The 12330-nt window shown below is 40.5% G+C and overlaps 1 protein-coding gene across 5 annotated transcripts in view; it reads right to left on the bottom strand.

Annotated features, from left to right (window-relative positions):
• ERICH1 (glutamate rich 1) overlaps positions 1-12330 on the bottom strand; it is a 97780-nt gene that overhangs the window by 8638 nt on the left and 76812 nt on the right. For 2 of the 5 annotated variants that reach the window (XR_010372331.1, XR_010372330.1), the window contains one exon: positions 8617-8744. The exons of 1 other annotated variant lie outside the window; for it this stretch is intronic. The gene's annotated coding sequence lies outside the window, so the exon portion shown is untranslated. 2 more of the 5 variants (XR_010372332.1, XR_010372334.1) reach the window with 2 other exon arrangements.

Here is a 12330-nt window from a genome sequence, read left to right as displayed (position 1 = left end):
TCAAACAAAATTTTCAGATAGTCAAAATGTGTGGGTTACTACATTCCATATGGCTTTATAAGTGAGTCACGAACCCTACAAAGACAGTTTGCTTTTTTTTCCCCCCTCTTTTTTTAAAACCCAAGCTTTAAGTGTACACTTCAAAGCACCTGATCCACTTTCTAAACAAACCTGGAGAACCTTCTTTGTGGAAGGGCTGAAACTTGTTCTACATGGGATCACAGTTAAAACAAATCTGGAGTTATTATCAAAATGTAGAAATTTATTGACATTTACCATTTCTGCCTAAGCAAATGTATCTGAACATCGAGAGGTTCTAAAGCCTTCCTTAGTAGTCTGCTAGGAAAGTTACTTACATTTAGCAGTAATGGATATCTAGATCTGTAACATCCAAAAATGGTTTCTAATTTAGAAACTTCAAATGCTTTAATCCATCCTTGCAGATATAAAGGCCTGAATATATATTACCGTACGCTGCGTGTTTCCCGTGCAACAGGCTACACAAAGGTCTGTACGCAAAAGGTAAATTCTCTTGTAAGACTTTAAACTGCAGTATAAAAAGATATAGATTTCTGGAGCCTTCCAAGCATGATAGGAAATGCTTCAAAGCTTTAAACTAAAGTACACAGCTTTAGTAGGAACCTTGGTAGTTGAATTTCGGTTCTCGCACACTTTCTGACATATCGCCTTGTTTTGTCTCCTTGAAATTGCCTTCACATTGCCATTTACATATGGTTCCCATCCCTTACTATCCGTATTCCTATTTAAATGTCTTAATCCCTTAAAGAGACATCTATTATTTCTGGCATGCCATTGTGCCAGCACACTTGTGGCTATTTAACGCGATTGGTAACCTATTCTTAGGCATAATCCTGTGTAAAGATACATGTCTTATGTTGTTAACTCTCTAGCTGAACACTGGAAGATTCTTTCATCAACTTAAGAAGGCGGCAAAACAATCTATGCAGGAAATAAAGCATGAAAAATACATTAATCAAGAGTAGTGTTTCTATAATGTTTGTTTTTTCATTAGGTAGCCTTTATTCTGATGAAGCGCTACGGCTGGCTGACTGTGAGGCCGAGCAGAAGTGACTGAAGCAGAATTCAGATTACCTAGCATTGGAAAACAAAACAGGAGGGGAACAGTAGTGAACGCTTGCACTTAAGTACGATGCACTGGACTTATCATGGAGTTCTCTCTTCAGAGATTGTATTTCCCATGGCACAACACGAACAGCTCACCAGGACCAGATGGTATTCACCTAAGAGCTCTAAACCAACCGAGGGATGAAATAACACAACTGCGAGCTGTGGAGTGCAGCCTCTCACTGGGAGTTGTCTCTGTGTCAGGGGATGGGAAGGTGGTGATGCGGCTAATTTCTACAAAGTGTTCAAGGGTGATCTAAGGAACCTGGTATCTTTGTTCAGTAATTCAATAGGAACCATTGCAAAGAAGAGAATGAGCAGACAAATGGAAAAAACATATTGGGAAGCACTCCATTAAGCTTCTGTAAAGGGAAGACATACCTCACAAGCCTATTGGTGGTTTTTTTTTGAGGAACTGGCAAATAAACAGACATGGCGTACTAAAGTGCAATTTTAAATTTAATTGGGGGAGAAAAAGCTCTCAAAAAGGAAGTCTCATGGGCTGATAAGATCCTCATTCGAATGAATAAGTAGTTAAAAGACAAGAAAGAAAAAAGTTTTTCTTCCAGTGGAAGGAAATCGCCAACACAATCCTACAGGACTTTGTGCCAGGATCCGTGCTGCTCAGCAAAGTCCTAAATGACCTGGGAAAGGTGATGAATAATGGGGAACAGAGACTGCTGATTCCACTACAGTTATCACAGGGACCAAAACTGAAAGCTGACTGTGCAGAGCTGCAGAAGAGCACCGCGATCATCAACAACTTGTGATAAAATGGCAGATGAAATTCCACGCAGGGCACTGCAAAGCAGTGCACATAATTACTTAAACTGCTAAGGACCGTTCAGGAATGAAGTAACAGTTCTACGAAGATGTCAGCTCAGTACCCAGTAAGGAGTTAAAAAACAACCAAATTATTTGGAAAGGACTAGAGAACAAGTCAAAACACACTTTGAAAAATACATGGTGAACCTGCATTTTTAGTAACACGGGCAGTTTTGGTCCTCCTATCTCTGAAAGGATGAAGCAGACTTGGAAAAGATACAGGAAAGGGCAAAATGGGTATAAAGAGAAGTTTCTTTATGAAGAACGAGCAAACAGGACTCTTCAAGTTGGATGTGTTCTTTTACTCTTTTTTCCCTACTTCCTTACCTCTACAGGTCTTCCTCTCCCACTCATGTTACTGTGTTCTTACCAACACTTCCATAGTCTTCCCAGTCCTGCAGACAAATGGAGGGTTTGAAATACAAGCTGTTGGGATTTTCCTTCCTCAGCTGGAGTTAGAGGGAGGGCTTCCTCCCATCTTCCCACACCCCTTCTCCAAGGCAGGAAATGCATAAGGATTCACTGCCCCCCGCCTCAAAGGGAAGAAAAAAAAAATCCTCCTTTGAGTTTTTTACCTCTTACCTGCATCATAGCCTTGTCAACAAGATTTTTATTGGTTATCAGACACTGACTTCTCCAGTTTGGAGGCAGAGACTGCTCTCAGTGCACGGCTTCTCTGTGAATTAGGAACTGCTGTGACAGATTGCCCCACCTTGAAGTTACTTTCAGAGCTGACTGCAAACTCCTCCCATTTCACAGCTTATAGAAATCTCAGCCAACTGCTTTTCCCTGAAGGCAAGGTGGTACTACTAGTTAAGCTTGGTTCAGTCTTACCTGTCATTATGGGAAGACCCTGTCAACACAGAGCACAGGCTCTACAACAGCCAGGGGGTGCAAATGCCCTGGCTGCATCATCTTAAAATTTAGCTCTGACCAGCTTTTGATTGTGATGGAAAACTCACTCCAACTTCAGAGACATGTTCATGGATTCCCACTCACTCGAGCCAAAGGCAGATATTCAGTTACCGAGAGATGCACTGCTTCAATCCTTGGCTCACATCACTTCAAAGGCCAGTGCACAGTTGCGTTCAGGAGCAACAGGACTGATGGGCTGCGGGCTGGAAGCTGCCCTTTGTTTAGGCTCTACAAAGACTTCCCATTAGGTGCATATCAGTGCATTCCTACGAACTTCTATACAAAAGCTTTCACTACCAGAGATGATTTTGTTTTTACACTGGTCTACAGGAAGTGTCCAATTACACAGATTACGCAGAACCCTCCTTTGCTTGGCTCCCTACAGACTGAAGCACTCATCTTCCTTAACTTAGTGTCACATATTTTTGTGAGCATTAAAAACTCTGTGGAAGGCTGAGCGTAGCATTGTGGAAAAAAGATTGCCAGCCACTATAAAAATGCAAAGCACAACCAAGGGAGGGTGCTTTAATTTCAGATAGACAGCTGTAAAATTGCTTAGCAAAGATAGTTGGAAATTTGTTTGTATTTCTTCCCAATTGCAATGCAGAGGTGAATGGCTGTGTACTGATAAAGCCATCTGTCTTGTGGGTGCCTGGAGGAAGCCTCTGCACCAAAGCAATATTGCCAGTTTTACAGTTAATATCCTGGTGCACAATACTCTTGAGCTGAGAGTTGGACTGCAGTCATTTCCGCCGCCTTAGGGCATACCATAGAACAGCACGCTCAGTTGTAATGACTCTCGCTCACAAGCACAGGCTGCCAGATTGGGAAAGGGAATGAATATCCCCTGCAGGGCAAAATGGGAATGCGAGTGCACCGTTCCATGCACTGAGATAATACTCAGGTCCATGGACTCAGATTTGAACCCAGAGAAGAGAAGGAACAGCAACTGTGGGTAGAATGCTTTTATTGGGTAGGTTTTTCAGATGACTTGCTTATCCTGGATATTCACAAAGAATAACAACAATTTAGGGACTCAGGGAAACAAAAAAAAAGGTGGCAAAGACTGGCCTAGTTTGGATTTCTAACAGATAGTTTTATGGGTTTTGTAGTATTATAGGGTTCTTTTCAGCCTTTTTTGGTTGGCTTCAAACAAAGCACCATGCAAGAGACTGCTCTACAAAGCATCTATGACTTCTGGATACCAGTAATTACTACGATTTAGATCAGCCGTGGACAACTGGAGCTGCATCAAGGTTAATAGAGAGGACCCTTAGTTACTATTCAAAAGCCTAATTATCCTCTTAGAGGTAACTGCTCATCGCCATCTCATCTTTGTGACTTTCACCTTCCTAGTTTCCTACCACTCTCATTTGAAAGTGCAAGTCTCAAGTTATCCATGAGAATGTGTTGAGCACAGAGCAGAATGGGCCTGTGAATCACCATCGCTACCTTCAAGGGAAAAGCTACACTCACGTAGCCCCATCTCTCCTTCCCTCCTGTTCACATCACCTCTGTAAGTCACTGTTGCCAGCTGCTTCCCAGGATCTGCCCATCTTCAGATTCTCATCCTATGGTACCTCAAGGTAGTTTGACATGGCTTTTCACTCTGGGAAACAGGGCAAGGCCTTGCAATTTATGGAGAAAGTGGATGGGCACGGGACTTCTAGAAATACGACAGTCAGCTAAGTCTTTGTGTCTCAGGTACCCTGAAAAGGACACCTGAAATGTTTTTGGCTTCGATATTGAACTTTGGTGTTTTTTGCTTATGCATAAGGGAGTCAGACTGAAAGAAAGGATGCTGCCAGGGCATTTTGACAGAAACACTGCTTTTTTTCCTAAGGCTTCCATCATAGGGGAGAGTTAAGGAACCTTCTAGAATCCTGCAAGGTATGTTCTGAGAGCCAGAACCTGGGAGCTGGAGGCTTTATGCTGTTTGTATGCGAGGGGTTTATATAGCCACAGGTCAGATTCTGGCTAGGGCAATTAGACTTTCCTCAAATAAAGCAACAGAACTGCATTCACCAGCTTTATTCACATTGAGTAAACAAATCAATGTATTGCTCTGAGTATCTCTTCTCTTTGGCTCCTTTTCTTTTGCAATTTCCGTTTTCTTTTCTGCCTTTGAACTATGGGCTCCTGCAGCTGGTGCAGGAGTGGTACTTCCAGTTGCAAGTTGTTTTAAAATCCTTTTTCTTTCATGTTTAGCTCCTGTGCTAACTGGCCCTACTGTGACGTTGCTGGTTACTGGGCTGCTACGCTGTTACTACTCCCCTGTTTTCCTACTGTGTAGCTTTGGGGCCAGCCTGTGACACAGCCTTGACTAAAGGGAACCATGAGAGTGATGAACCACTGCAGTGAAGTGGGAATCCCACCAGCAGTTCTGTCTCATACAAGGATCCTCCTGAGAATTGCTCCTGCTTCTCTCTGGACTGTGACAGCTCCGGGCAGAGAGCAACGGGGACTTCCCTCTACCATTTCTAGCTCTAACAGAAAATATTAAAGCTGCCGGCATTTTGATTCATGACACCAACTCCAACTTCCATGAGCAGCAGAAGTTGGGAGACTAAGCTGAAGTTCAATTAATCTCTCTGATGAATCCTTACACTGCTCTCCAACAGTATCTTAGGGTTTAGTTAGTTAATGCTAATACTGACAGTTAACAAGTCTGTGCTGTGGCCTGGAAATCTGCTCAGAGAACTGCTTCTGTACAAAACTGAAAATTTGCATATTCCACTGTAAAGTTGTGGTTGCAACTTTCTAAGCAAAATTCTAAGTATCAAACCTGTTTTTTTCATCAGTAGCTAATGAACTTATTGCAAGGATCTTTCTACAACTACCAGCTGGAAGAAATGCAACATAACAGATAATGCACACGCTAGACACCTTCATAACTGAAGTTATGGATCACATCTCACAGGAAACGAAATAAATATGAATTTGCCTTTGATGTTTAAAAATAAGGAATCTTTCAAAACAGTCATTCTTCATTAATGCAAATCATTCTCTGCAGAGCAACAAATTGAAAACACACTAGAAAATCTGAAAGGCTATTTACTTTGAATACTTTTCAATTATTTGGCTTCCCCTTAAACATATTCTAAAACACAATTCTATAATTTTTTTGTCCAGTGTCTTTAGTTTGGACTCCTAGCCTTACCTAAGAAAATTAAAGCCTGTTCTTGTAGTAAACTGAAGAAATACTTGTTGACAGAAGCAGACAACCATTAGACATTGTGCTTTTTAGACTCCTGTGAAGTTACGTAGTGCCACGTGACTTTCTGATCAAAACAAAAAAGGCATATAGGACAACGAAGTACATGCCAAATACATTAGTAATCTGCTAGATTATCTCAGTTTTCTGTTCTCAGAAAGGAGGTTATAATCAGGGAATCACGACTGATTGATGTTATTTCTCTTTGGATCCCACAAAGATTAGTACTAGTACCCGATACCATTTAGCATTTTTATTAATCAGCTGTAAGTAAACATAGAATCACTGCTGGTAACGTTTGCAGATGACACCAAGATTAGCTGATAGTCGATACTAACAAAAGCAGCACAGGCACATAGACCAACCCAACACTTCCTAATCTAGACATAGTCAAAGAAAATTAATGTTAATACAGCCGAACAGAAAGTCAGGCATTTAAGAACAAGAAGGATGGAACCAGGGACTGAATCCTGGAAAGCAACAGATTTCAAGAGTACCTGACTACTATGACAAATAATCCCATGTGGACTCCCTATACAACCCTATGGCAAAAAGTGGACCCGCAAACAATGGAGTAGTGAGTACAAAAGCTGGCACCGCCGAGATTTTAATTGAAGTTCTATGTGCAGTCCCAGCACACTTGTTCTCTAAATGGTGGGGGAAAAAAATGGAGAGAATGTACAAGACAGCCACAAAATCAGTTTGAAGACTGTAGAAAATGCCTTAAATCAAATAATGTAAAGAGATAATGTTTAGGGTAGCAAAAAGGATGTTGCATTGTAGCTTGACTACATTGTTCAAAAACTTTCACAGACAGAAAATAGTGGCTAGTGAGGGACTACTTAATCTAGTGAAGAAAAGCATACCAAGAACTAATGGCTCCAAGTTAAATCTAGACAAATTCAAATTTAAAATAAAGCACATGTTTCTAACCGTGAGAATGACTGAGTACTGGAATAAATGACCAGAGAAGGGGCTAAGTCTTCATTTCTTGATGTCTTTAAATCAAGCTTGCCTGCCTCTGCAGAAGGCTTGCTTTAGCAAAACCCACAAATTGTGCTTTTGTCAGACTCAAGTTACTGGTCTTCACCCTGAAGTAAAAGGAAAATTTATGACTAGGGATCTAGATGGGGTCAGAGAAGATAATCTCATGTCATTTTTTGTCTTACCCTCTATGAATCTATCAGTTCACTAAGTGAATACAGAGAAAAAAAACTTTCTGAGTGACTTTTGTCATCTGGATAACAATGTGATCTGTAGCAGATTGCAAATCATCCAGTAATAAATATATGTCAGAGACTATCAAGATGAATATATTCTTGCAATGCCTCCTAATTTAGAAATTTAGAGTTATTTAATATTTTACACATTAATTTTATACTGGGTAATTGAATTAATGTGAAAGGGTTAAGCAGACAGGCTAATGAAACACTGTGCCGTGTACTTTGCTTAATGTGGTTGGAAAAATCAATGCACTTTGGTCTGTCAGTTAGCAATCACAGATTTAATTGAATAACACGTCAAGTATTTTAAACTGTTTACCAATGTAAATAGAATCTAGCACTATAGTAATGGTAATAAGCTAAGATGCTTTCCCTGAATTCCAATCAGATTTGAACATGACCTTCATTTTAAGCTCCAACATGCCAGATGCAGATCAAACAGCTATCATTTTGTCTACAGAGTTTGGTGATTACTCCAGTGATTCTAAAAAAAATATACTTGCTATTGATTCACTCTCTAGAACACAGGTAATGTGTAATCAGTTTGATATTCCTAGCAATGGTTACTCCTCCTCTGTGCGTTTATATTCACTTCCACTTTATTATTGTTACCGACAGGAGGAATACGTCACACAGCAATCTTTTGCTAAGCCTACCTGAGAAGTGGTGGTAACACCCGATACTGCTTCAAAAGAACATACAGCCACTTTGTGCATGATACGAAAGAAACAAAAGCAGCAAGGCAGGGGGTCACAGCCCTGCCCAAGTTGAAGGAGCCTGCCACAGCCAGACCAGCACCAGGAGTAGGTGTTCTGGTCATGCAACATGTACAGTCCCTTCCTGTCCCTTTCTCAGATGCAGCAAATGAGTTTTTTGTTACAAGATCCAGATGCCTGCAGTGCAGATGTTTCCATCTGCCCCACCTGTTTATGCTCCCATAACAGTCAACATAAAGACATAAGTTCTCCTATTTCTACCATTGTTCTTATCCTAGAATAGATGTCTAGCAGCAATCAGTTATACTGGGCTGTACAATTATCTATTTAATCCCAGTGATTATAGAGTTCTTTAGGATAGGGAGCTCAGATGGAAACATATGCACTGTAGACATGTGAAGTCAGGAGAAATGAATCCCACCCTGCATGCCTCCAAGCTCTCCTTAGCAAGCTGCAGATGAGCACTGCCTCCAAAGTGTCTACTAGGAAGAACCAGGTCCCCCCCATTCTACTAGACTGATAGTGTGTGCAACGTAAAATTACGATGCCATTTTTAACTATCAGCAGCCTTGCTTACCCGTTCTAGCATATTCTTGATTGTAGTTAAGTCTATTACTTTCCTCTAGCACACTGGCACCTCAGCTGTAACAGAAGTTCGCTGGGCTGGGTGCTGTGCAGCAGGCCAAACCCTGCATCAAATCACTACTGGTTTAAGAAAGAAAACAGATGAGAAAATAAACAGATTGATGTGGGAGCACACAGATACAATAAGGCAACATTAGTCAGCACAGTAGGCAGTTGTCTTAGCGTACTACTGACCTAGCTGTTGCCAAGCTTTTGGGCAGCATTGTGGCAAAGGAGAGTTTTAAAGAAGGAAAGGAAGATGACAGAAAGACTGCTCTGCGGAGAGCTGTGGAAGGCGTTGTGGGAAAAAGCACAAAGGTGTTAATTTGAAAACGTAGCAAGTGGATGATGGAAGCTAGTACCAGAGCCTGACAGGATGGAGGAATCATCTGTGCACTGACTGAGGGACTGGTAAAGATCTTGAAAGTGAAGAAAAGCAGCCTCTAGTTGATACAACCTAGAGGAGCTCAGAGTTGATGCAAAAGAAAAGAAGGTATTGAACCACAGATTCATTCGTTCTCTATTTTTGTGTAGTCTTCTTCAATCTTAGATAACGCTTATTTTTTTTTGCATTATGCATCCTAAAACAGGATGTAGCATTGCAGTAATAATGTAAAAGAGAATTATAGCTTACTTATACATTTTACAAATGTATACAGTTCATTAAAATGACTACAGATTATTAATTCTACATCGTTAAGCACTCAACTTAGAGAATGTCCTTATTAAAGCTATATATTTGACCTTGAGTGACTGTGATGCATATACACTCTTTTCAAATAATCAAATAATATATTTTTTTCTAGAGCTTTAAATGTAGGAAGCATACAGCATCTGTAAATTTCTGCTTTTTCTTTATGCTCATGCAGTGTTCTTCCCCTGTGGCTTAGTTCAGCCTACATCTAGCAGTTTAAGAATATATATTTTTCTCATCTAAGAGAAACATAGAGTAAAAATTGTGAAATACTCAGACGTTATAATTACCCTATTCAACAGAATTCACTTAAGATGCAACACAGAGGATAAAGTAGTTAAGAGTGAAGCTAAATTAGCTGCATAAACATGAGCAACGCAGCCCTCCTTAGGTGCAATCTAGGGCTGAAGCAATTAATCACAAAATCTACATAGCTATAACCTGAGGTTGGCCTAAATATTAAATACAATGCATTTTTCCAATCTTACAGTTTGCTGTTTTTTTCACTACCACTCTTTGTTATTATACTTAATGTACAGCATACTATACAAGCATAACGCACACCACTTTCCACTGGACTTCTGTGGACTGGTTTTATGATATACCAGGTATTACTGGTGCAATATGTTTTCTTTGGTCAAAGCCAGCTTAACAATTTTCTGCCTTAATACTGCCACTCACCACTTTTCCCCTTCTTTGTCTTTTTTTTTTAAATGGTCTTTTTTTTCTTTTGAGTATCATTTCAAAGATTCAGCCTACTGAGTAGTAGCCCCTGCAGTGGTGCAGGGGAGAAAAGTCAGCTGTCACAGAAAACACATTAAAGAATTTATAACTCTACATGAATGTAAAGTACTATATAAAATATTGCACCACTTACGAAGCAGTAAAAATCTGTAATATTAGAGCCTGATTACCACATTACATATCCACAAGAGAGAAGAATTAAGGTCTTACAGGCAATTTTGAGAATAAAACATGTACCTATATATAGAGACAATGGGTTTGAACTTATACCCCTGCACACAAGTGTAGTGAGCAGCTATTCACTATGACAGACACCCAAAACTACTTTAGCCTCTGTGGACTTCCTTGCACACGGAGCCTAGGGAAGGGACCACCACCTACTCAGAGCCTGATTTCTCTCCCACTGTGCTGCTGTTCCTTCCTTATTGTGTAACGTTTAATTATGCAGACTAGAAAGTTAACTCCTGAAGCCACATGCAGGCTACTCTCTAGTTGATCCTTAGATTCTTCCTACTGTTAAAGTGCATGTCAGTTTTAAAAACAAAATTTTAAAGATCTGTCTCCCCAGAAATTTGAAACATGCTGGTGATAGTGTGTGTACGGTTCAGTCTGTACACAGAACTGTACAGTTCTCTGATGCAAAGCCCACTAAAAAAACTCTTCCATGCCTCAGAAATTCCACTGTACTGCACATTCATTAGACTGAATGATGTGGAAGAAGTATAAATTCAGGGCCATCTCCTTTGCCATTTTTGAGTTTAGCATGAAAACCCAAAGTGATCAATGTTTCATTGCTATGTTGAAGGAGCCATGTGTAGTAAAACGTAAAACACATTCTGTTCACTGATAGGTATTAATTTAAATCTTCCAGTTTTCATATCCCAGCTGTGTTGGTTATACTGTTGCTCAAATAAACTGTAAAAGGTGTAGGGAGATTCAGCACCATTTGTTTCAGAGAAGAAGCACAGAAAGTGACCAGGTATTAAAATTCTGGTGTGTGAAATCTTTTTGACTCCAAATAGGATGTTAAACGTGGAACCAAATAATCCTTCCCCTCTGACATTTTTAGTACATTGCCTAATTGATATTATCATAGGAAGAGTAACGTCCATTTCTTTTGCGTTTAAACTAGATTTTTCTGCTGTGTTCTTTCATGTAATCCTCTTAAACGTCCTCATGCATGTTGCAGTTCAGCGCACTGTTGTTTGGCACGTTTCAGAAACAAATACTCTTATGCGACTGCATTTATCTACGTTGACAATCTACAATTTATCTGCTTGAATTTCGTCCAACTTTCTAAACTCTCCAACATCTCAGATTTTACTTTATCCACCACTCTTTATAATCCCTGTTAGTGTAATATAAGCAGGTTTAATAAGTGTTCAGATTCAGCTCCTGTTGCAGGTCATTTACAAAAACATCAGGTATGACTGACTAACTAGCTACATTCTGAAACTGTTCCCAGGCTTGCTTTGTTCGGACCAGCTGATTTCTGTACAAAATATAAGGCTCTCAGAGTTGGCTGAAGTGAAAGGTAAAAAAGAGAGACTGAAAGCAATCTCTTCCCCATTACTACCCAGTTCAAGCAAATTACATTTTTGACCTGAGGAATTTCACTCACATTCTGGAATTAGATTACTGATAGTACAAAATATTTCTGTTTGTCAAAGATACCCAAATCTGCTCCTCTGTATGCAGCTATTTAAAATCACTTTAATATTATGAGAAATGGCCAAGCACTGAAACAGAAATAATAAAGAAGCGAAATTAAAGCAATAAACAAAGCTGTGAGACAAGTGTGTGAGTGCTTGTGAGATGACTGTGTGAACACGTGCGTCAGGCTGGACTAGCTGGTGAGTAGGAGACCCGCAGAGCAGAGGGTCCAGGATCCAGGCTGGGATATGAGAGGCTGGGGGCCTGTGCTGGTATTCGAAGGATCTGCGAATGCAGGTATGCTTGTGAATCTAGGAAGTGAAGGCCCATGTGACTTCATTTGTGAACTTGTGAAGGTAACTGAACTTCTGTTTCATGTGAGTCCTGGCAGGGCTGTTGTCACTGGTGTTGTTAAAGGCTGTGGCAGCCTGTGCAGTCGGCCACGTGAGCGTCATATGTGTGTGTGAGCACGCACGTGTGCGTGTCCCTGAGGTGTGTCCTAAGCCTCACTACCAGCTGAACCTGGAAACATGAAAGCTGCAGTCGCCTCCACCAGCATGGGACAGACAGACATCC

Source organism: Phalacrocorax carbo, chromosome 3 (assembly GCF_963921805.1).
Source record: "Phalacrocorax carbo chromosome 3, bPhaCar2.1, whole genome shotgun sequence".
In the NCBI taxonomy this organism is placed as follows: domain Eukaryota; kingdom Metazoa; phylum Chordata; class Aves; order Suliformes; family Phalacrocoracidae; genus Phalacrocorax; species Phalacrocorax carbo.
This window is presented reverse-complemented; position numbering and strand designations above follow the sequence as displayed.